Raw genomic sequence first — 26,049 nt, 5'->3', positions numbered from 1 at the left:
AAACTTCGCGTAGAACAATATTGAATATACAAGAAACGATGTTTGCCATTTTGGCGTTTTACTGAGGAAATAGTGTATCTAAAAGAAACGTCGATTTGCAATCTCTGATGTTTGGGTTTTTGGCGTTTTCTAAGATGATTGGTATATAGTAAAATATGGCGTTTTGAGTTTGGTGTGTTTGATGTTTTGGGTTTTTTGGCGTTTCTAAGATGAATGGTATATAGTAGTAAATATGGCGTTTCCGGTTCGGGGTGTGTTTAATGAATGTCTAAGATGTTTTGTTTATACAGGATGTGTTTTGGCCCGTAATGGCGTTTTATTCATTAGTTTGGCGTTTTTGGTAGAGAAGTCTAAATACCCTTTTACCCTTAATGAAGCGCGTCCACTTAATAGAATTGATGTTATTTACGAAAACGCCACCGCGCCAATCTAGTCCATAGATTGTTGTGATCGTATGATCCATAACCGTTCTCACACTTTTCACCGTTTTCTTTAAATCCTAACCCTATATATATATATTGATGATAACAAAATTGAACGAAAATTTGTCATGTGGTAATTGTAGTTAAACATCATATAATTGTAGTAAAATATATTTATTTGTTAATGATAACAAAATTGAACGAAAAATTGTCATGTGGTATTTGTTAAACACGATAACGATTAAACATGATAGAAGTTACTTGTAGTAAAATATATTAATTGTAGTTATCCATATAATATTTTTAATTAGTTAATATAATGTTTTTAATTAGTTATCCGTAAAATATTTTAAATACAAAAATGGAATGCAAATTAATATCATATTTAGGTAGTATAAAGAATTGTCATGTGGCATTTATTGGAACGATTTATTAGAGTTTAGATAGAAGATTGGATAATAGTAAAATTAAAATTGGGAGAATTTATAATAAATAATAATAAGGATAGCAAAATTATTTTTAAATAAAATAAAAGTAAAATTATAAGAATGAAAGAGGGATTGTCATGTGACATTAATTGAAGTCTTTTATTAATATTTAGATACATGTGTGTAACACCTCGGAAATTCCTGTCCATTGAAATAAAGACACGTGTCATGAGAGACAGACGTGTCAGGAAAACCGGATCAAATAAAAAGATGTATGGTAGGATTTTTAATAAAAAGGGCGTCATGTTATTTAAAATACCTCTGAACGACCCAAGGGCGACATGTTATTAAATCACCTCTGAGTGACCCGAATTTTATAAATCCCAAGATCCTTAAATCATTTGATAAACATCCTATATGATAACCGGTTGGTTCCAAATAAATAAAGTTCCATCTTTATTATGGACTTCGGATTAGTAAGGTTTGTTACTACTGAAAATACTAAATAAAATCCTTGTAAATGGAATCAAGAATAATTATGAAGCTTGTTAACTATAATGGGAATCCAAGACTTGTTCTTGGTGTTTCTGTCACTTTACAAGTCCCAAAAAAGGCCACATGAAGGAGGAAACATGTAAGACCTATCCAAGCATGCAATGGCTGAGCCAATGGCCCCACTACTGAAAAAGATGGACTGAATTCGGAAATGGTTTGATTGCATGGTCAAGACTTAAAAGTTTACAAATTCTTGTCCTCTGACCAACGGTTACGGACCGCAAGGCTCAAGGCTTACGGTCTGTAAGGAGGGTACCTGGGCGATTTCAGCAAAGGTCGGTTACGGACCGTAACCATTTCAGCATACGGTCCGCAAGAGATGCTTACGGACCGCAAGGCCTTAAGCTTACGGTCCGTAAGGCTGTCGCTGGCAGCAGGTTTTGGACAGCTGCCTGTTCAGCCTGTTGCACCGACTTAAATGGTGGTTTTTCGAAACATGGGACTTGCTAGGCAGTTTTTAGCCACATAGGGACACCTGAGGTGATCACACATAAATTGTAGAATTGCATGTCTTGATCTTGAGCTCATGGGTGCACTATATAAGGGTCAAGAGTTGTGACCATTTGATCATTCATTTGCATCTTCACTTCTGGAGCTCCTGGACAACTATCAAGTTTTCTTAGGCTCCATAATCCTTCTTAGGACTCTTGTAAGTGTCCTTAACCTCCCTTAATCCATTTTAGCTTAGTTAATTAGCTAAAAGTCAAACCATCGTAATTAAGGTTTGACTTCGAGATTAGTCCATAATTACTCAGTAATATCTCGAATTAAAAATACCTTTAAGTAGGTAATTATGTGGGTAACAAACCCTTAAAAGGGTATTTCCAGATTCCCACTTTAAGCATGTCAATTGTCGAGTCAAAGCTAACTATAAAAAGTCAACAGAACGCTTAACTTCAAATTAACTTATAATTAGCAATGTCGGATGCATGCAACCTGTTTTAACATTAATGTCACTTGGTAAGTAATGTAAGAACATGTTCCAACATGTTCCACTCGACAATTTTCTGCTTAGACCCGGTTTGGAACCGAAAGTCGCATAGTTTGACTTTCACTTTGACTTTCAGTTCTGACCTGTTTTAGTCTAGATTAAGATTGCCTTAGAGCTTCTTTTGGACCTAATAACATGTTAGTATATCCTCCTGTGATTATACAACTTGGTTCATTAGATATCTTGATTGTATGCATGTTTCCGTTAAATGCCCATATGTTGACCATTATGCCCAAATGTCCATAAATCATGATTTTTGAGAATAAAAAGGGTAGACATCTTAGTTACTGAATTATAGACTTGTCCCCAAAATTTGACATCAATTTGAGGTCTAGGTTAGGAGTTATGCTCATTAGCGCAAATATAAGCTTTCTTAGTAAATAGTTAGCGTAATTAGCATGTAACTTATCTAGACTCAAATTTTATATCAAAACTTTATACCCACTGTTATATAATAATATTTTGGGAATTTTAAAGATTTTTATTTATTTTTAGGCTGAGCATAACATAAGGTTTTAAGCTTAATTCGGCTTATGCCGGTTTTGCCCTTTTAGACCATAAAATGAGTTTTTCAAAACCTTTTGACCCCAAACCTTTTTCTACTGATTTGTTATGTTAAATATATTATTTTGAGCCTTCTGGAATTATAAAAATATCAGCTTTTTCTTTTAAAACCCGGAAATGGCTCCAAATCGCCTTTTAGGCATTTTTACGACATATGTCAAAACTAGTTTTTATACATAAGGTCTAATACCTACTGATATAATTTGTGAAATTTCATATTATAACAGTAAACTAAAGTTGAGAACTCAGATTCCCGGTTTTGACCTTTTAAGCTTATGTAAAATTACCAAAATACCCTTATGGGGCGTAATTGGAGTTCAAAATCATTTGGGGCATAATAGGACTTATCTTACTGAAATTACAACATATTTGGTGCATATAATCTCAGGAAACTTGTATATGATTTATATGGTTGCCCGTTACGCACTTTCGCGTTCGGATCGGCTTATGTAACTAGTTTACGCACATTAGCCGAAACGGGCCAAACCGTATCATCTTAGTCTCTAAATTCAGAATGTATTTAGTTTACCCATATTATACAAGTCTCCAGACTTTTCAGGTCTAAGTCACATTCTTCTCGGTTGTCGCTTCCTCGCGATTAAACCATGTTTATCCTTCGGAACTAACCGGTCTAAGCTTAGGCTATGTTAAAAGACCCGTTAGGATTTTAATAGATTATTATAAACCTTCGTTCCAGAATAGGAGCCCAGTAAAAGACACTTGCATTTTGCTTTTGTGGTTTATACTTGCTCAGGTAAATACTTTTAACTTATTTTCCGTTATACGGGCTTGGGGTTACGGTATATAAAATACCGCTTGGTCGGGCAATTGACCCTAACTCATTAGTAGTTGGGTATTATCAATATGACCCGTTTGAAAACTGGTTTTGTTTGTTTTACGCCTTTGGGAGCTTAATGACCATGTCCCGGATATCCTTGGCATCATTTTAAGAAATGGCCACGACCTTGACACCCGGGTGTAGGCGTACACCCGGTAATGTGTCCATTTATTAAGGTATAAACGTTGGCTTCCCGCCGCGGACTTATACTGAGTGGTGTGTCAATTAACCTTAAACCCGGCACGACCCGGGCGACTAAACGCATAACGAACATGTAATTCTTTTACAAGTTTAACTTTGATTAATTATTCCCAAGTTATAAAATGTTTTGTGCCTTGTGCATTCAAATCAATTTTTAAACCTTTTCAAAATGAGTCGGTTAAATTGTATTTACCAGTGCAAACTGACGTATTTTCCCCAAAAAGATTAAGTGCAGGATCTACACGGAATAGGTTGGTTTCTCCTTAGCATCATAGAGTCTCGCAAACTTTGGGATGCAGTTATCTGTTGAACAATTTTCTCCTTTTTATTTCGATCCGCCTGTGGATCTATTTCGACTATTTGTGATACTTAGATATTACATTTAATGGTTGAAGTAAATCTATTTTTATTGCTTCTGCTGTGCATTATAATTTGTGTTGTTTGATAATGATGATATCAACTACGTCACGATACTCCCCCACCGGGCCCACCGGTGACACGTGGAAATCCGGGGTGTGACAATGTGGTAGTAACTAAGGGTGTACGAGGTTGGTTAGGCAAGGGTAATCGACATACCCTTTGCCGATTCGGGAGTCCACCGCCAAAGGAAACATGCAGCTCGGCAATGTTGATGGAGGGTTGTTTTTTGGGGATGTTTGCCGATGGGGGAAAGAAGAGTGAGAGGGAGAAGTGGTGGGACGCATACCCAAATCAAACAATCATCCTTTTTTGGTTTTTATTAGAGTAAACTTTCGTTTTGCTCCATGTGGTTTGGTCGTTTTAACGGTTTTGCCCCAATCCTTTAAAAATGGCTATTTTCCTCCCTGATCTATGCATTTTATTGTCAGTTTGCTCCCCGCCCTTAACTCTGTCTAAAATGCTTGTTAAAAGTAAGGGTGATTTGGCAATTTTATAGATAAAAGTAAGGGCATTTTAGTCTTTCCATATATATAATACGTATCTCTCTATATTGTATTTGAAAAATACTCGGTCTTACCCCTCTCTACCTCTTTATATCAGCTACTACCACCAAAACCACCAACCACCACCACCAACCACCAAAACCAACAACCATCAAAACCAACAGTCACCAACATTATCAGCGACTATAACCGCATAAAGACTAACAACCACCACATTTTCCATACCTAATTTTCATGAAAATCAACAAAAACCAAAAACCCTAATTTGAAAATTTTGAAAACAGCACCCTTGCACTCCCTTTTTGAAATCTTGATGAAGATGAAAGTGGGCTCGATAAACCACATAAATGATGAAGATGAACGAGTAATGGTGAACATATGGTGGCGGTTGAGTGGAGTCGGGATTTCCAACAACCTAGGGTTCCGGCAACAGATGGTGTAGATGATATATAACCATAGTCGACTCCACCTTTCTCCCCCTGATCCACTATTGTATACTCCTCATTTATACCCTAGATGATTGTTTCTCTGGATTCTTTTCCTGAGGTGGGAGAATCTCCACCATTGACCTCCAATTTGGAGGAATTAGCCATAAATCCATCTAATCCGGTTGCAAGCGAGACCCTAGATTTACCATCGCCCCAACATTTCACCGGAAAAAACTTCGTTCACGGCCAGAACCTTAGGATGCTCTAGCCGTCAGTTGTTTAACGTTTTAGGGCTCAAATGTGGTAGTGGTTTGGGTGGTTATGGTCATTTGGAAGGAAAATGGGGTTGCAGTGGTGGTGTGGCAGTTGGTGATAGTGATGGTGATGGTCCACGGTAAGAATAATCCAACATTTTATTGTTTTTCTTCTTGACTATAACTAATTGAAAATAAAAACATAAAAAAATTAACAGGTCAAAACTAACTAAAGCATATTTAAAACTAACAGATCAAAACTAACTAAAGCATATTTAAAACTTATTTAGCCTTTTAATGGTTCCACTCAAATATTAAACATTGTAATAGTAATATATGTTTGTAATCTTATTTCACATGCCTAGTTAATGTATTTTGGTTAATAATGAATTAAAGTCCGATAAAAAAGTGAAATTAAATTGCAGAAGGTGATTATTTAAATTTGGAAAATGAACAATGCATAAAGTTTTGGAGGTTTATAACTTAAGTAAATGTAATTAATGAATTTGAATAAGAGCTCTATTGTAGGGTCTAAAGTGATATAATATACTTCATGTGTTATTTTTTAGAGTAAATTGTCATTTTAGTCTTTAAGGTTTGTCTAAATTTGTCATTTTAGTCCAAATAGTTTTTTTTTCACCTCTGAGTCCTTGACTTTACCCTTTTGTTGCCATTTTGATCACATAGCCTAACTCCATCCAAAAACCTCATTTTTAACCAGGGGTATTTTAGGAATCTTCAATTAAAATTTTTTCACTTACCATTTTGATCCATTTCTTTTATTTTTAATACAGTATATAAACATATATTAATATACACATATCAGTTTCATCTTCAAACCTAATTCTCTCTCTCTTCTCTCCCATATCTCTCATCCACCACCAATGTCCCCACCATTCCCCACCACTGCCACCATCGTGCACCACCACAACCACCGCCATTCACCACTCCAACCACAACCACTATAAAAGATAAAAATTTAATATTATAAAAAACACACACATTATTATACATATTATCAGGTATAGCAATTCAAAATTTCCCCAATTAACATCAATTAAGAGCACATAAAACCTAACAACATTCCAATTTTCAACAATCAAGAACTCAAACACCTCAAAAAGCAACAAAATTTATAAAAATTAGAGCTTTTATAAAACCTGCATGTGGGAGTGAAGGTACCAGGGACACCAAAGATGACGACTTTCTTGCCGGCAGCGAGAGTGTGAACAGAAACCTATTGCAACTCATCATTCTCGTCGAAATAAGCAAGGGTTCCATCGGGAATTGTGTCACCACTTTGATCGGAGCCATTTTTAGTGACGAATTGGTGGTGGGTGGTTGACATGACAGTTCTCAAAACACATATACAGCTCTCACATATACACACATCAGTTGACAGCTCTTTCAGATATGGGGGTTCTGAACCCACTATTGCAACCGATTTAGGTGGGTTCTAAACCCACTATTTTGACCGGTTAGGGTGGTATTTAAACCCACAATTACGAACTCATCCGTGAATCCATTTTCCAGCGAGTGATGGCGATTTAGACACCAACAGGGTCATCATGTTAAGAAAGTGAAAGGGGTGAGGCTATGGTGGTGAGTGGTTGTGGTTGTAGTGGTGAATGGCGGTGGTTGTGGTGGCAGTGGTGGGGAATGGTAGGGACGGTGGTGGTGGATGAGAGATACGAGAGAGAGAGAGAAAATTAGGTTTGAAGATGAAACTGATATGTGCATACTGTAATAAAAATAAAAGAAATGGATCAAAATGGCAAGTGAAAAGATTTAAATTGAAAATTCCCAAAATACCCCTAGTTAAAAATGGGGTTTTTGGATGGAGTTAGGTTATGTAATCAAAATGGCAAAAAAAGGGAAAAGTCAGGGACCCAAAGCGAAAAAAAACTATTTGGACTAAAATGACAAATTTGGACAAACCTCAGAGACTAAAATAACAATTTACTCTATTTTTTATTTATAAATTTTTGTGAAACTAAACTAAAATAATATATTACGAAATAAAAACTCAAACATAATCACCTCTAGCTTTTCTATAGTTCCATCAATACATAGATTTGAATTTATAGTTGCATAGCAATAAAATAAGAATTTAATAACATGAGATCGAGCCTAATATACAATTTATATGTAGTTTGGTTCATTCAGAACTCCAAAAAGTTTAAAAACTTCTAATAATAATCATTTCATTTGTATATTTAATATTATTTAATAGTAGTTTTATTACTCATTATACATAATTTTGTCACTGAATACATACATATATATATAGAGAGAAAGGTTATCTTGAGAACACTAAATATTGTGAGAACCGTGAGAACGAACGAAAAACCAAATAAAAACCATTTTTTTACTACAAACTTCATTGTAATTAAAATACAAAATCATAAAAAGAATTTACATCATCAAATAGTTCATTTCTTCTCTCAAAATCACTTTTATTAGATTCTTTACACATGTGTAAATGACAAACTTGCACATGTGTAAATTTTCTTTATTTACGAATTCACGTAAATTTAAATGTATAAATTTAATTTCTAACTTTATATTCGAATAATAATGATAAGTGCAATACTTTTTTTGAATTGTTTTTGACAAAGTTCTTGTGGTTTTTTCATTCGTTCTCACGGTTCTCACAATATTTAGTGTTCTCATTTAAACCCTTCCATATATATATATATATATATATATATATATATATATATAGACATAAGTTAACATATGTGTAATAACCATATTACATTTATGTGTAATAACTAATTTATATATGCCTAATAATCAGTAAAGATATATCCAATCATAAAATTACATATGACAAATTGAAATTTGTCGCAAAAGTTTTCCCAACAAAATATTTTTATTCAAAAATGGTCATTTCATACGCATTTTCGTCTCTTTTTTGGCGTAAGAAAAGTTACAATTTCTCTACTAAGGTCAGGGGTATCGCTTAACGCCATCCCGCCACATCACATATTTTAGCGCCCTAGGGCGCTATTGACTACACCCAGGGAAGTAAAGGGGGGCAATATAGTGTACTCACCATTGTATTAACGGACCGAATTTGGGATTTTCGAAATGTTTGGTCAAAGATGACCGTTGCTCAACGTTCATTTAAAAAAAAGTTTTTTTTTTAAATTCTAATATATATACAAACCTATCACAAACTAAAACACATACCAATCACAAATTAAAACACACATCAGTCACAAAAAAACACATAATTTGTTGGTGCAGTCATCTGTCGGCTTCGTCTTAGTGTCAAGTCTCGGTCTCGTTGCGGATCCGATCAAGCATGACATCACATGTGACATCACCTTGATGACATCACATGTGACATCATGAAAAATCATATGATCATTATCAACAGCAAACGACAAGAAACTCTTAAAGTTACAATATATTAAATGTCTACTTTATGTTGATTGGACCAACATATGGTCCAATGAGGAGATGCCATTATGAAAGCCAATGAATGAAGAGTATGAGCTTTGAAGTCAAACTTTGTAGAATCAATTGTATGGAATATGCTGGACCGCTTTAACGTCAACTTTGGGAACCGCTTGAAGAACATTAGCTGGATCGCCTTTATGGCATGATATTCTGGATCGCGTTTACGTCATGTCTGAACCGCTTTTACGGCAGTCCTTTGGAGCGGTTCACAATGTATATAAATAGGTTGTTTGTCATGTCATTTGAAACGTTTTGTTCAGAACGGATACCGAAGTGCTGCCGGTATTTCCTTGTACTGTAAAAGCTGTAATATCAATATACGAGAGGATTAAAGTGTGAAACAAGCTGTGTATACGTTCGTTTCTTTGTTTCCGCCGCTGAAACGGATTTGAGCTCTTCCAACTGACTCGTTTAGGTCGAAGTCCGATCCTACAATTGGTATCAGAGCCAAGGAGGAGGAGATCTCGCATATACAGCTCGTTTTTCATCGTTTTTCTGCTTCTACACCTTTCTTTTTCGAAAAACGAAACTTTTTACGGTCGAAAACGCTTCAAATTTACATATTGTGTGCGTAAACATGTTTTAACAAAACTTTGAGATTTTCAGATCTAAAATCGGTTTAAAACTGATTAAAATTGAAATTTTGGTCAAAAATGTTTCGTGTTTTGCTGATGTCATAGCTGGTTCGCTCGAGATACGTCTGAACCGCTCGAAGATATGTCTGGTTCGCTTTTGTGGTAAAATCTGAATCGCTTATCGGGACATCCCTGAACCGCTCATAAGTCATTATTACATACCTGAATCGCTCATAGGAAGTTCACACGTGGTTCGCTTATCTGACAAAGATATCGTGACTCGCCTTTGTGACATTTTATAGGACTACGTCTCATTTATCATCACATGTGCACCGTCCAAACATTCCCAATTATCTGCCGCCCAAACTTTTAAGTGCCACCGCCCAACCCTTAAGACAACCGCCCAAAACACCCATTCCAAGCTCACTTGCACTGCCCACTCAAAGCCCACTATCATTTATCATTTGTTAAATCATTTTGTAGACTGTTGGATATTGACAAAAGATTTGTGCAGCCGAAGGCCCAATTATTGATTAGTGTAGTGGACAGGAGGTGTCACCATTTGAAGATAAACACGTATCGAGTTTGTTTTTGCGAAAAATGACAATGGTGTTTGATGATCAGGAGAACTATTATTTTGAGAGGTTAAATGAGTGGCATCACGGATTTATAGATGAGAATTATAGAACAGTGAGCAAAGAAGGTTGGGCAAAAAGGTTCAAATATTTCGTATGTCTGAAAGATGAAACGTTGGAAGATCTTGAAAAACGATATGGAGTCTTACTTGAATATCTAAAAGAACATGAGATATTTCTATCAAATAGTGAAAAGATAGAAAAGTTTGCAGATGCATTACCTGTCGAGTGGAGTGAATGTTTGGAAAATTTGAGAAAAGATTCAAAGTTTTCAAAATTACATCTAAACAAATTCATCAGCAAACTTAAAGCTCATGAACTTGAAACCAGAAAGAAAAAGGAAGAAATGATCAAGGTTTTGGAGGTTAACATGATAGATCTGGATTCTGATGTGATTGAGGAAATACACAAAAGAGTTGCTAAATGTGTCAGGGCAAAACATGTGCTGAAATATGATTTCAAACGAGGTTGTTATATTGATAATAATGGAAACCTTTTTGATTTCGTTAAATTGTTTTGTGCAGGTACATTGATAGCAAAGGAAGAAGAAACTTCAAAAGCTGAAGAATCGGTGAAGAATGAAACAATGTGCTCAACATGCGATAACTTTAAGACTGACAATGACAAACTTGTGAGAGACATAGAAAGTTTGGCATTTGAAGTCAAAAAGTTGAAAGACGAGAAGCACGTTGCTGAAAACCAGATTCTTTCTCTGGAAAAAGATTGTGAGAAGTTGAAAGCAGAAAATGACAAACTGTTGATTGATTTTAACAGTTTGACTTTGAAATATCAAGAATTTGAGGGGCAAGTGAAAATTCTTGAAGATGGGAAAAATGTGTTTAGTAAAAACAACATTGAAAAACAAAAGATGATAAATTCCCATCTTCAGAAGATTGTCGAACTTGAAAAAGAAGGTGAAAGCACTCAAAAGAGAATCAAAGAGTTAGTGAAAGAGCTTGAAAGCAAAAAGAAATCGTCAGAAGATGAGGATTTCTGGATAAAGCTTGAAAACAAGAATCTAAAAGCCAATGAATCAAAATTTCAGGAACAGATCAAAATTTTGATAAATGAAAAGTCTGTTCTTGAAAGTTTGAAGGTTGAGAATGACAATTCCATCAAGTCTCATCTTGAGAGAATATCTCAGCTTGAGGAAGAAGCTAAGAATTCTAGGACCAAGATAGATAAACTTGAGAAGAAATTGATCAGTTTTGCGACTAAATCTGACAAGTTGAATATTCCTTGTCCAAAACCGATCAATTCAGTTCCGATGAGTGAAAAGGCTACAAACGTTGACAAAGTTAAAGTCAAAGATTGTGATGATAAAACTGATGAGGAAAATGAGAAATTTTATTCAGCAGATGAGTCTGTGACAGAGTCTGATGATGAAAATGTTAAGAAAGAAAAACAAAAATTGTTTTTAAAGTTAAAAGAAAAATTTCAGAAAACTGTTCTGCAATCAACTGAAAAAGGTGAATGCTCTAAGCAAAAACCTGTGAAGAAGATTGTAAAACAGAATCAAAACTTTAAAAATGAAAGAAAAAACTCATCAGTACGATCATCCAATCAAAAGAAAAAATTACAAAAAATAGAAAATGAAAATTCAAAATTTGTTGTGTGCAGGACGAACCACAGTGCAAAAGCGTCAAAACCAGCACATTTGAGGAAGGAATATCACCAAGCCAGACAATGCTATGATCTGAGCATTTGGTGTGAAAAAGGTGGTAACTGGTATGATAACAGGGTGTGCTACAGCTGCGGATATCAGGGGCATATTGCTGTTAACTGCCAATACTGGAGTTATGAGACCAGGAGGTGCTACAATTGCAATATCAAAGGTCACATTGCCAGAGATTGCCCAAGGAGATCGCATGAAAGATTGAGGGCCAATTCTCAGAAAATGGCAAAGAAGAAACCAGTCGTTGTCAAGCCCAAAGAATTGAAAGTTTCAGGTCAAAACGTCAGAGAACAGAAGGTCAAAGAACCTAAAGTTCAAGAAACAAAAGTGAAGCTTTCTCAGGGGCAGAAAGATCGACTGAGGAAAAAGAGAAAGAAAGCGAGAGAATATCTCGAAAAGATTTTGTCCTCGGGTTCATCCGACAGATCAAAGAAGAGTGCTGATGAATCAACTCCCTCAACTGCAAAGTCAAGCAAGTCGAATTCATCAGATACAAATCTGAGGACAAAAGAGGAGAAAAAGAAGAAAGTGAAGTTTTCACTTCCTGGCGATGAATCTGTTTCTTCGGAAACAAAGGAGCCACATGTCGGCGATGAATCTGACTCATTAAAGTCAGACAAGCCACATTCAGGCAATGATTCTGGAATGGTAAAGCCAGAGGAGCCATGTGTTGAGGTAAAGGTCGAGAATTCTAGTTTAACAATGGATGAGAAAAATTTTCCACCATTGTTGAATAAGAATTCAAAATCACCCAAGGCTGGTCAGGCTTGGGTGAAACTTTTCAAATAGAAAAACCTGACTTGCCGGAGCTCCCAGGTTTGTAAGAGTGGAGCATGAATCGGCATCTTTTTAAGTCTGTGTTTGAAGGTTTTTGCAGGAATTGCCGGAGATCCCAAGATGGTATCGTGGATCATGAATCGGCATCTTTCTTGAATTTTATTCGGTAATGTCAATCATGCAAACGGTAAAGAGGTTTGGTTGTGTTTGTGAATGTTTTACAAGTGGTACAGAGGATTCTGGACTGCATATGGTAAATCAAGGACATTAACTTGTACTTGGATTTTCCTACTTTTGTGTAGAAAACAAGATGATGAAGTAACCCCGTACTTAAACTGTTTGGTAAACAAACTAATATTTTCCGGAAAAACCATTTTGATTAAAACAAACTTAAGTGTTTTGAAATCATAATGGGAAAATAGTTTGTTGTGAGGGGGAGTTCTGATTGTTTATGCCAAGTGGATGGAGAATTGAAGTGATTCTCATCAGGTTGTCATGTTTGTACAGTTTGTTTCAAATTTTCCCAGAAAATCAAAATTGAAACATATTTTGATTTTAGGGGGAGAAAAATTTTAAAAAAATTAGAAAATTTGAAAATGTCAAAAACATTAAAAATTTAAAAATGAGTTTTGTTGTGAAAAAGAGGAAATGATAGTAAATCAGTGGACTATCACAGCACGCTAAAGAAATGTAATGTAAAATGTGATAAACGGTCTCACTGATGATGTGACGATAGGTTTTTGTACATTTAGTAGATTTATTCGGGATATAAACCTAAAATTTCAAACTTGTGAAATTCGTGGGGAACACTACTTGGATATATAGGTAACCCCTGAAATCTCGTTTGAAAGGTCTCGTATTCTGATATACTAGGTGTTTATACTCTATGATGTCTGGGGTATTATTCCGGGACTTCTGCTGAACGGTAGTTCTGACCTAGTCCTTGGCTAATACTTTCCACAAAATGCTTGAAATATAGCATAAAGCCCTCAGTTGATTAGACAATAAAATTGATAATCATCTGTTGTAGCTGAAAAGATCCTCTAAAGGGGACACACTGCTAAGTCGAAGCTGATATCTCTCTGCTGAACGGAAGTTCTGACCTGAGATCCCTCAGTTCTCGCATCTTTCCCCTAATTTATGTACAGACATCATTGTAGTGTTCATACCTGTAAGACTGAATATTGGGATTCTGGATACGGGAGTATATTCAAGAGGTGGGACACATGAATTGAACTAAGTTCATAAAATACCTAAATAGTATCCTGAATAGATTGAAAATTGTATGAAAATTTAAGAGGACAATTATATCGTCAATCTATGTGAATCGTTTAGAACTTAAAACGATTAAAAGCTTAACGGTGCTTGTGTTATGTCTCAAAAACTGATATGATCCTCTTGCACAAACTCACAAAAATATGTTTGTTTTGCATTTAAATTTTTTGTTTTTGCATTTATGTTTCATATTTTCAAAAATCCAAAAAGATTTTCGACAACTGATGGTGAAGAGCTGATTTTCGAAATCTCAAAGGCTAAACTTGATGAACATACAGGTTGGTTAAGACATTTGAAATGTTTAAAATGATTCAGTAGGTTGAATCAGTAATTGAAATGTTTCAAATTTGTGAAGCAGTGGTTTATTGAAAACGGTATCACATGATTAAGTTGATTCATTAAATTGAATCACAATTTTTCTGTTTTGTGATAGAGTGGTTGAGTTTTGCAGGTTTCTGATCCTGTTGCTTCAGAAAGCCAGGAGATAATTTCGATGGTGGTAACAAAATCCCAGACAACTATCCTAGCAGAGTGATAGGGGGAGTCTGATGAAGGTTATAGCCAAAGAAAGTTAGATCCAGGCAGAATTCTTAAAGAAGACCGAACTATATCCGAGAATGTCATGTTGTTGATACGCAAAGCCAGGTGACGATCCCAAAAGCACGGAAGCTTGACGAAAGGGGGAGCCTGAAGATTTTGAAGACAGAGAGAGAAAGAAGTCCAAAGACTGATAAAGACTGAAGTCGTTGAAGACTCGACACTTTAGACTCGTCAACATCTGAGGGGGAGTCTGTTGGTGCAGTCATCTGTCGGCTTCGTCTTAGTGTCAAGTCTCGGTCTCGTTGCGGATCCGATCAAGCATGACATCACATGTGACATCACCTTGATGACATCACATGTGACATCATGAAAAATCATATGATCATTATCAACAGCAAACGACAAGAAACTCTTAAAGTTACAATATATTAAATGTCTACTTTATGTTGATTGGACCAACATATGGTCCAATGAGGAGATGCCATTATGAAAGCCAATGAATGAAGAGTATGAGCTTTGAAGTCAAACTTTGTAGAATCAATTGTATGGAATATGCTGGACCGCTTTAACGTCAACTTTGGGAACCGCTTGAAGAACATTAGCTGGATCGCCTTTATGGCATGATATTCTGGATCGCGTTTACGTCATGTCTGAACCGCTTTTACGGCAGTCCTTTGGAGCGGTTCACAATGTATATAAATAGGTTGTTTGTCATGTCATTTGAAACGTTTTGTTCAGAACGGATACCGAAGTGCTGCCGGTATTTCCTTGTACTGTAAAAGCTGTAATATCAATATACGAGAGGATTAAAGTGTGAAACAAGCTGTGTATACGTTCGTTTCTTTGTTTCCGCCGCTGAAACGGATTTGAGCTCTTCCAACTGACTCGTTTAGGTCGAAGTCCGATCCTACATAATTATTGCAATGACGCAGGAGGCGATTAATTATTTGCGGGAAGAAGCCCAATCCTCTACGTCGCGTACCAGACAACCGACTCTTGAATGAGATCGGTTAAGTGCTCATGAACGTTTAATTAAATATTATTTTTGTGATAATCCGTTGTACGATGATGAACAGTTTAGGCGTAGGTTTCGTATGAGCCGTCGTCTTTTACTAAAAATTTCTAACGATCTTGCAGGAGAATTCTCTTTTTTCACACAAAGAGAAAGTGCTAGTCGCAAAACTGGTTTCTCTGGGATACAAAAGTGTACTGACGCAATTAGACAACTAGCGTACGACACAGCGAGTGATGCGTGGAATGAATATTTAATGATGTCGGCCATAAGCTGTCGTGATTGTCTTGAAAATTTCATTGAAGGTATTTTTTATTTATTGTTATTATTATTATTATTTTATTTACACTTTATTATTAATGTTATTATTATTATTTTTATTTATAGTTTATTATTTTTATTGTTATTTTTTTATTAACACTATTTTATTAGGTGTTATCTTTCTGTACGGGAGGCGATATTTGAGGTTGCCAACCACTGCCGACGTTTCACTTTTATACGAGGCCCATCAGCAGATACACCAGTTTCCTAGGATGTTGGGTAGTCTTGATTGCACGCACTGGGAGTGGGCGACATGTCCAACCGCTTGGAAAGGGCAACACCATCGTGGTGACCACGATGGTCCTACCCTAATATTACAAGTGGTCGCGTCTCAAGATTTATGGATTTGACATGCGTACTTTGGCATGGCCTGTGCGAACAATGACATCGCAGTTTTACAATCTTCGAATCTTTTAGACGATGTCATAGATGGTGTTGCACCAGATACTTCATTCTATTCAAACGACGTGCAGTATAAGTATGGGTACTATCTCACAGACGATATTTATCCGGAGTGGGCGACGTTTATGAAAACTCTTTCGTGTCCAGATGACGAGAAAAGAATGTATTTCAAGAAGAAACAAGAGTCAACAAGAAAAGATATCAAGCGGGCTTTCGGTGTGTTAAAAAAGAGATGGTCTATCATTGCCCAGCCGTCGATGATACTTGAAAAAAGTAAAATGAGAAACGTCATGTATACGTGCATTATCTTGCATAACATGATATTGGAGGACTCGGGCAGAGCGTTTTGTGGAGAAAGTTATGTTGAAAGTAACCAACCAACGAACCCACTACTCACATACGCTGAAAAGGAAGTTATCCAAGCGAGGATACGTGATAGGAACACACACCATAACCTTCGAGCTGATCTGACTGGGCACCTATGGTTTTATCGTGAAGACATGAACAAGGAGGAGACGACGAAGACGACGAGTGATTTTTTAGTAACATTGTATTTTTTTATTTAAATTATGACATTGTATTTTTTTATTTAAATTATGGCATTTTATTTTTATTATTTAAATTATGAGTTCTAAATTAATATATCAAAATTGTTGTAAAACTAGCCTACTAGAACAAGATTATAAGAGAAGAATAGGGAGAAAGAGATTGATGTTATTGATTGAGGTATATCTTTACAAAGGAATACAATGAATATATATAGGAGATGAAGTCTTGGAGAACAAGCTAATCTATTTAAGGAGTTGATAACCACATAATATAATATATTTATAACACTCCCCCTTGGTTATCAACATAATACGCTTGATGCTACCTCGTTAAAAACCTTGCTAGGAAAACCCGGTGGGACAAAACCATAGCTAAGGGAAAAAGAGTGCAGCGTGTAATGCGCATTATCTCCCGCTGATACTTCTAGATCAAGTATGTTGCCTCATTAAAAACCTTACTAAGAAAACCCATTGGGATAAAACTTAGTTAAGGGAAAAAGAGTGCAACTTGAATAAATCTCCCCCTCATTATAATATGTATCTTTTAACTAAAGTGTGTCCATCATCCTCGAAAGTTGCTCAAAACTTTTGTAGAATGATTTGTCGTTTGAAGCCTTGAAGTGCAATCCTTTATATTGAGTAATGTTGTAAAATATTCTTGTGAGACTTCTAGTGCTTCCTCTTGCGAACAAATACCATAAGATCCACAACTGTGTTGTGTTACATTCTTTACATCTACAAAACTAACAAAACTAGTTTTCATGAGTTAGTAAAATCTAGGCACATATCATTCTTACCTTTAGGGTATCGACATATCTGCTTTACCATTCAAATGTCTCCTCATTGGATACGTGCTATATCATGTTGATAAATTCAAATAAAAATATATATTATCATACATAGATAGAAAGTTAAGTTAATGCACAATTTGCACTTTAGCCATGGTACTTTTGAAATGAGAATCTCTACATTGGTAGGAGATGATAATAATCATTTCTTATAAAAGTGTTTGAACAACCTTTAACATACTATAAGGTTGAGCTCTCTACATACTAAAATGTCCCACCAACATCTTCTAGATGTAGTTTGATAGATGGATAAAAATATGATCACAAATATACTCGGACTGTAGGTTGAGTAGTAACTAGACTGAGCCAGAGTCATTCAAAATTCCCCCTCTAAAAGCTCGACAGTTTCTCTCGATGGTGCCTAGACATCATCACTGTAAACTGCGATTATAGTGAACTTTTAGGAGATGACTTTTGATAAAGATGGATGATGTTATCAGACTCATATTGCTCAGAATATCTCATGAGTTGTACAACACTCAACCCAACTATTTTTTCCATACATTCATGAGATACCATAATCAATGCTTCAGGCATTCATGAGGTTTTGAAATCAATGCTTCAGGCATTTACAATCATTCACTTACTTCTTTCCACTTTGAGAAACAATGTATGTGCATACACTCTTCAGGAATTCTGTTACATAAACCTCCTCTATGATTTCTATATCATATGCAAGAATGTCTTGAGCACTTGCTTTATTTGTATACTACATATTGTACCATGCTTGTACACTGTACATTGAGATACCATAATCACCAAGTACATGTATTCTATGTATGTTTATTGGTGCACAAGAATTATATCCATAAGATGTTTCAACTAACCTTATAAGCACTTAAATGCTTAAGGATACTCAGCAGGAGTTCCAATTATATTCAACGTATTCAAATATGAATCTGTATACAATGATTATATCGTTCTCGAGAACTTATTTTTACATGATTTTAATAAATTAAATCCTTGAGGGACTTTCATGTAAACTTTTAGTATCCAGTGATTCATAACTTTCATAAAACGCATATCAATTCTCTCTTTATATTACCAGACTAATTAAATAATGGAAAGTAATTACATCCACCACTAGAGAATGTGTCTCATTATAATCAATCATGGGTTTTTGCGAAAATCCTTGTGCACCATATTTGCCTTATCTCATTTAATTTGATTTTCACATGATTCGCATAAAAGCCCCATTAATATCGAACATACTTTACAAATTCAGTTGTATGAAATGTTGATCCGAAAACTTTCCATTTCATTAGAGAATTTAAATCTGCCATACTTTGCGTTTTCCATTTTAGCCAATCATTTATGTATTTTCATTCATAGGCAGACCTTAAATCTTGATCCTCGTCATTTCATGAATTCAAGCGCTATATTATATACAAAAGTATAACGACGTCGATTTTGTTTCGATTCCATACATATCTTAGACATGATATAACTTATCGAGATCTCTTTATTTTCAGGTACCTGAGGTCCTTCTTGAACCTTCATGTCTAATGTCTCTTCAGGAGACCTTTTTAATATAACCTCGCCTTGACCATCTTAATTAGTTGCTCCAACTTTCGAGGAATTTTATTATTGGAATCGACTAGTCTACCACGCTTCAGACGTGCAATAGCCTCATTACAAACATGTGGTTGTCCTTCTAGGACACTCATCTTAATTGGAGCATTAGCAGTTGGTATATGTGACATAGTCACCTTTTCAAGGTCAGTGAATGCGTCCGGTAATAGATTCGCTAATCTTTATATATGAGTTATTCTTTGAACTTATGGTTCTCACTTTTAGTTTTGAGGATCAATGATAATTCATACCAACTCATCTATTTTCCAACTGCTTTTTATCTCCCCTTGATGTTGGGAATGTTAATCCATTGAGATGGATATCAATTAAATGAGTCATAAATAAATATCTTGTGAAAGACTCTATTCGTTATCATATATTCCCAACCATCTTTTAAGGTCCCATCTTTGTGCGTAGTGGTGGATCAGTTTCATATAGCGCACAACCAAAAATCTAAAAAGGGACATATATGGTTCCTGACCGAAACCAACTATAATGGGGATGAAGTATTATAACTTGTTGGCTTGATGTGAACTTGTGTTATATAAGTAAACTCACATGTATCCAAATACAAACATAAACTTTTGCTCTCATGATCATTAGCTTTGCAATTAATTGTAGGCGCTAGTGATCGTCTAAAAAAAAATCAATTCGTGTATGAAAATAAACTATATGAAGTTCAACACTTATTCCAATGATCATTAATAATTGACAATTAAATTTACTGTTATTACCAAAATAAACATGTCAATCTGGAATAATATGCTTGCTATATTATTAGCTAAGCCATAAATCACGCAAACTTTAAATTGTGAACTTGATAACCATTTAGGCGATGCATCGATTTAAAACACTAAATGGTATCAGGATGGATATTTATATCCTTTAATCATTTCCAGAATATTTAGGGATTCTCACCCTACTTTGGTTGGTAAATATTGAATTTCCCTTGAGAGCAAATATTGCATGCTAATTACCAACTTGAAGAATCTTCTAGTTCTTCAATATGTTTCACATTATCACTGACTCGGTGTGGTCTAACCAGTCATGCCAACTAAATAAATAATTATGATCCATAAACTTATAGTTTATGATCCGTATATGTATTACTTGCACTTATGTAATACGAAATATTAGATACGAAAGAATGTCTTGTAACTTTAAAGTTGACCGTCATGTTATATAATTACTCCTTAGTTTGCCACTTTTAGTGGTCCATCTCATTATTAATATGACCATCATTATAATTCTAAAGGATCGATCTCATCATAACAATTTGCTCAATTATGTATATGATCACTACCTCTACAATGATCAATACGCTATCACATTAACTTTAGAGAATCAGATAGAATATGGAAACTTTCATAGATTTTTATTTTACTCAGTCACAAGGGCATGAAATCATTTCAATCTTTTCATATTCTATTAATGATATTACAAGGAACATATCTCACTTGTGACAAATGAAAATTTTTATCAACATTTTCCTCATAAATAATATTCTCTTGGCAATACACCAACTGATAAGTAAATAAATGTCCGAGTCTAATAACATTTATATCGGTCTTACATCGTACGACCTTTTATAACTTGATAATGAGATTTAGAAAGTGTGACACTTCAAGTGTCGTATCATGAACATATTTATACTTTCTCATGAAAGTGACAATAAACCATAACTTTAGTTTAGTTGTACTGTTTGGTATAATCCGTAAAATAAATTATAGATTGATGACATATATAATGTACACCATAAAGCCACATCATACAATACACAAGATTATAACATATCAACATATAAAACGAGTTATTATAAAAATTAAATGATATAAGATGTTCTTTTTCATAGGGTGCAAAAGATATATAAAATTTAAGTATAATCTATCATGATATAACCAATCACAAGTATCACTTACATACAATTATTTGACACTTTAGTTTTAAACATAAACAAGTATCACTTTCGTGTTTCAGTGATGTTTTAATAACATATGACTCTTGTATTGCTTACAAATAGGTGTGGTTTTAATTTTATAGTAACAAATTTTTATAAAGAAAATCTCAATTCAAATTTCATTTGCAAGTATATATTTTTAACCAGATAAACATTCATACCTTCGAATCTTATACTATTCTTATTTAATTTAATAAAATTTAATAAAGCTAATATGTAAACACATATGTTATATCATCATTCACCATACAATAAAAACACACCAATAACAAGCATGCCCATTAAATCCATCAAATAATAAAATTATTGGTAGAGATAAAAATATGTTGATAAAAAAAAAAACATTCTTTTTTCTAAATAAATGTGATAAAACAAAAAGATAATAAATCAACTAAATTAATAGCTGTGATATAAAAGAAAGATAATAAATCAATTAAGTTAAAGATAAAAATATATTCCACCCTTTATTAATTATCACATGTAAAATTAAATAACTGGTAACGAAATTTATTAAAATTTTCTAACCTTAACCAATGAGAAGCAGGGTGATAAGCATATTATGCCAATAAGCAAATTAGCTGAATCTAAAATTGGGGCATCATGACACTATCTTATATCGTGTAAAGATAATATGAGAAGATATATATTAAAATTCAATCTAGAAAACTTAAAAAAAATAAAATAAAATTTGTAACAAGTATACCGAACTTGATACTTTGGATGCTTATCCCAAATACTCTAAATTAAAATTCGTAAATATATTATGGATAACTCCAATCAGGCCTATAGAAAAATTAGATAAAACAAATCTTGACAATTTCAATTGTAAGATAAGATTAAATCAAAAGTTATGATATTTTCTTGTTGTCCGGTTTTTTTTTTTTTTTGTTTTTTTTTTTTGCTGATTAAATTTAGATTATTAACTATCCAAAATTTCCGGTGAAGTCACGTACAAGCAAAAAGAATTAAAGTTTAGCCGGATACGCAAGTTACTGATGCGCTTTTCTACCCATGTAAATTTCATCAATTTCTTTTAGCATACTTGTACGTAACATATTTAGTTAGAAAGGATCAGAAATTATTACCTTCAATGCCAAGTAAAAAGAAACATACATGGGACGAATAACTTGGTTGGTTGGAGTAGTTCATCATGGATATTTGATCTTGGTGTTAACTCTATTGTACAGCAACAACTCTGTCATCTGTGGTACGTTGGTTACTCTAACCAAAATAAAATATATAAAGGACGATCGTGCTGATAACGTGTTGTAAAACTAGCCTACTAGAACAAGATTATAAGAGAAGAATAGGGAGAAAGAGATTGATGTTATTGATTGAGGTATATCTTTACAAAGGAATACAATGAATATATATAGGAGATGAAGTCTTGGAGAACAAGCTAATCTATTTAAGGAGTTGATAACCACATAATATAATATATTTATAACAAAAATTAAATAATGTTTAAATTTAAATAAAAATAATGATTAGGTAATGATGATGACGGGTTTAAACAATTGCATGCAAGTTGAACGAAGAGGCTTTAAAACCCCTTATGTGAGGTGGCGGTGAGGTAACGTGATAAAGCCCTTAGACCATGTGTAGTGGTAAATCAAAATAATGCCCCCACCATGGGGCATTATTCGACACGTGTTATCCCAGTCAGCATGGGGCATTATTGCAAAAGTGGTGTAGTGGGGCATTATTCCAATAACGCCCAATGCAATCATTTCACAATTATTTTTTTTAAACTTTAAATACTTCATTAAATTAAAAAAAATACAATACTAGAAATAAAAAAATTAAAATCCGTTTAAATTAAAAAAAAACACTAGTTTTCGTCTTCGCTTTCTTCACCCTCGCCAACTTCGTCTTCCTCGTCCTCCGTTTCTTCCTCTCCCTCAGGTGGTACATACCGAACCGACCATGCGTGGTGTACCAAATCAACCATTAACTGGGAATGGTACGGTTCGTAACGCAACTCTCGCGCATTATTCACTCTTTCTTCCATTGACGCCTGTGGATGCTCCTCTTGAACGGCTTCTGGCACATAATTCTGGCATATCGCCTTTCCTTCGTCTTCCAAAATCATGTTGTGCATGATTATACAAGCGTACATACAATCATGTTGTGGATGCTCCATGCACGACAAGGACTTCTCAAATATTGCCAGCGTTGTTTAAGAACCCCAAAGCATCTCTCAATGTCTTTTCGTGAAGACTCTTGAACCTTTTTAAAGTATGCTCTTTTTTCATCAATAGGATCACTATACGTCTTCAAGAAAATCGAATACCTAGGATAAATTCCGTCGCTCAAATAATATCCATGAGGGTAGTAATTTCCATTTGCGTAAAACGACGCTTTTGGAGCTTTGCCAGAAATCCACTCCTCTAACAACGGAGATTGTTCAAAAACATTGATATCATTGCATGACCCGACAACGCCAAAGTAAGCCGACCAAACCCAAAGGTCCTGTGAAGTAACCGCCTGAAGAATAATAGTGGGTCCTTTTTGGTCACCCCGTGTGTGTTGGCCTCGCCATGCAGTCGGGCAGTTATCCCAACGCCAATGCATGCAATCTATGCTCCCGATCATACCAGGCAAACCATGCTCAGCATTATGTACCTCGTAGATATTTTGAAGGTCGTCCCATGTGGGCGTTCTAAGATAACGCGCACCGTACACATCAATTATACCTTTATAAAAAACATAGACAAACATAAGCTTCAAAAAAAAAACAAATTGTAAACATACTGGTCGTTTAAAAAAAAAAAGTAAAGTATAGGAATTGTACCGCGACAAAAATGCTCCAAGCTGTCTCGTGTTGTTTTCTCCGCCATTTTTAGATACTCGTCGTTGATGTCGGTAGTGTTTCCATAAGCAAGGATTCGTAACGCCTACGTACACTTTTGGATACCGGTAAATCCAAGTGCCCCTCTCGCATCCACTTTTTGTTTAAAATAATCGTAGTTGGCTTCCAAGTCGTCGACTATGCGTAGAAACAACCGCTTACTCATTCGGAAACGACGCCTAAACAATTCGTTCGAAAATGTCGGCGCCTCATCAAAATAATCTTTCATCAAACGATCGTGTGCCGCGCGTCGGTCTCGTTCAATATAACCTCTTTTATTTTTTCTGCTTGGGGGCGACGACAATGCTTGACATATCTCACCGCTAGTTGACAAGCACTCGTAACCGCCTCTTGCTCAACCTCCTCATCGGTGGAACCATCGCCATCCTCAAAATACTCGTTGTAGTAAAAATTTACCATGGATAAAGAACTAGGAGAATCCATCAAGTTTTTTATAAAATGGTTGTGTTTTTTAGAGAGTTTTTTAGAGAGTTTTGGTTGAAAATGAATGAGTTTATATATATATATATATATATATATATATATATATATATATATATATATATATATATATATATATATATATATATAGAGTGGGGATCCTACGGAAAGTGTGTTTTTCCTAAAAAGTGTAAAAAGTCATAAAACACAATAATTTCAGGCATAAAACACACCTAAAACTCACAAATAATAGAATGAATATTACTAAAACACCATATTCAAACTCTAATAGTCCATAAAAACTTCAAACACACCATCGTAGAACTATGAATATAAAACACACAATGCTAAACAACATAAAACACAATAATATTTGTTATTCCACAATCAGAGCCTTAACATCTAAAACACAACACAAAACCCACATACATGATGTTTTAGTAATCTTCATCATATTATTTGTCGGTTTTTGGTGTGTTTTATGGTTGATATTATGGTGTTTTATGACTTTTTACACTTTTTAGGAAATTTGGACTTTCTGGCCAACTCCTATCCTATATATATATATATATATATATATATATATATATAGGTAAAAGGTTTTTAAAAAAAATTAAACAACTAGCCGTTACATACTAGCCGTTGGGGAGTTCTGATTGGTTGGTCAACAATGTGTAAGCGTTTTAAATAAATCGCCGGATCCAATTTTTTTCGAAAAAAAGGCCTAGCGTAATGGGGGGGGGGGCGTTATCAGGCGGTTTTTTTGAATTTTTTTTAAAAACCACGCCCCACTACGTTCATTTAAAAAAAAGTTTTTTTTTAATTCTAATATATATACAAACCTATCACAAACTTAAACACACACCAATCACAAACTAAAACACACAACAGTCACAAAAAAACACATAATTATCGCAGTGACGCAGGAGGCGATTAATTATTTGCGGGAAGAAGCCCAATCCTCTACATCGCGTACCAGACAACCGGCTCTTGAATGAGATCGGTTAAGTGCTCATGAACGTTTAATTAAATATTATTTTTGTGATAATCCGTTGTACGATGATGAAAAGTTTAGGCGTAGGTTTCGTATGAGCCGTCGTCTTTTACTAAAAATTTCTAATGATCTTGCAGGAGAATTCTCTTTTTTCACACAAAGAGAAAGTGCTAGTCGCAAAACTGGTTTCTCTGGGATACAAAAGTGTACTGGCGCAATTAGACAACTAGCGTACGACACAGCGAGTGATGCGTGGGATGAATATTTAATGATGTCGGCCATAAGCTGTCGTGGTTGTCTTGAAAATTTCTGTGAAGGTATTTTTTATTTATTGTTATTATTATTAGAGTAAACTTCCGTTTTGCTCCCTGTGGTTTGGTCACTTTAACGGCTTTGCCCCAAACCTTTCAAAATAGTCATTTTACTCCCTGATCTATGAAGCTTATCTCTATTTCACTCCCCGTCCCTAACGCCATCCAATTCAACTGTTAAATACATGAGATGGGAAAAGACTAAAATGCCCCTCATGTGAGAGGCATGTGACCAGGATTTAA

This window comes from Helianthus annuus, chromosome 10 (assembly GCF_002127325.2).
Source record: "Helianthus annuus cultivar XRQ/B chromosome 10, HanXRQr2.0-SUNRISE, whole genome shotgun sequence".
In the NCBI taxonomy this organism is placed as follows: Eukaryota; Viridiplantae; Streptophyta; class Magnoliopsida; order Asterales; family Asteraceae; genus Helianthus; species Helianthus annuus.
Note: the sequence above shows the minus strand (reverse complement) of the source record.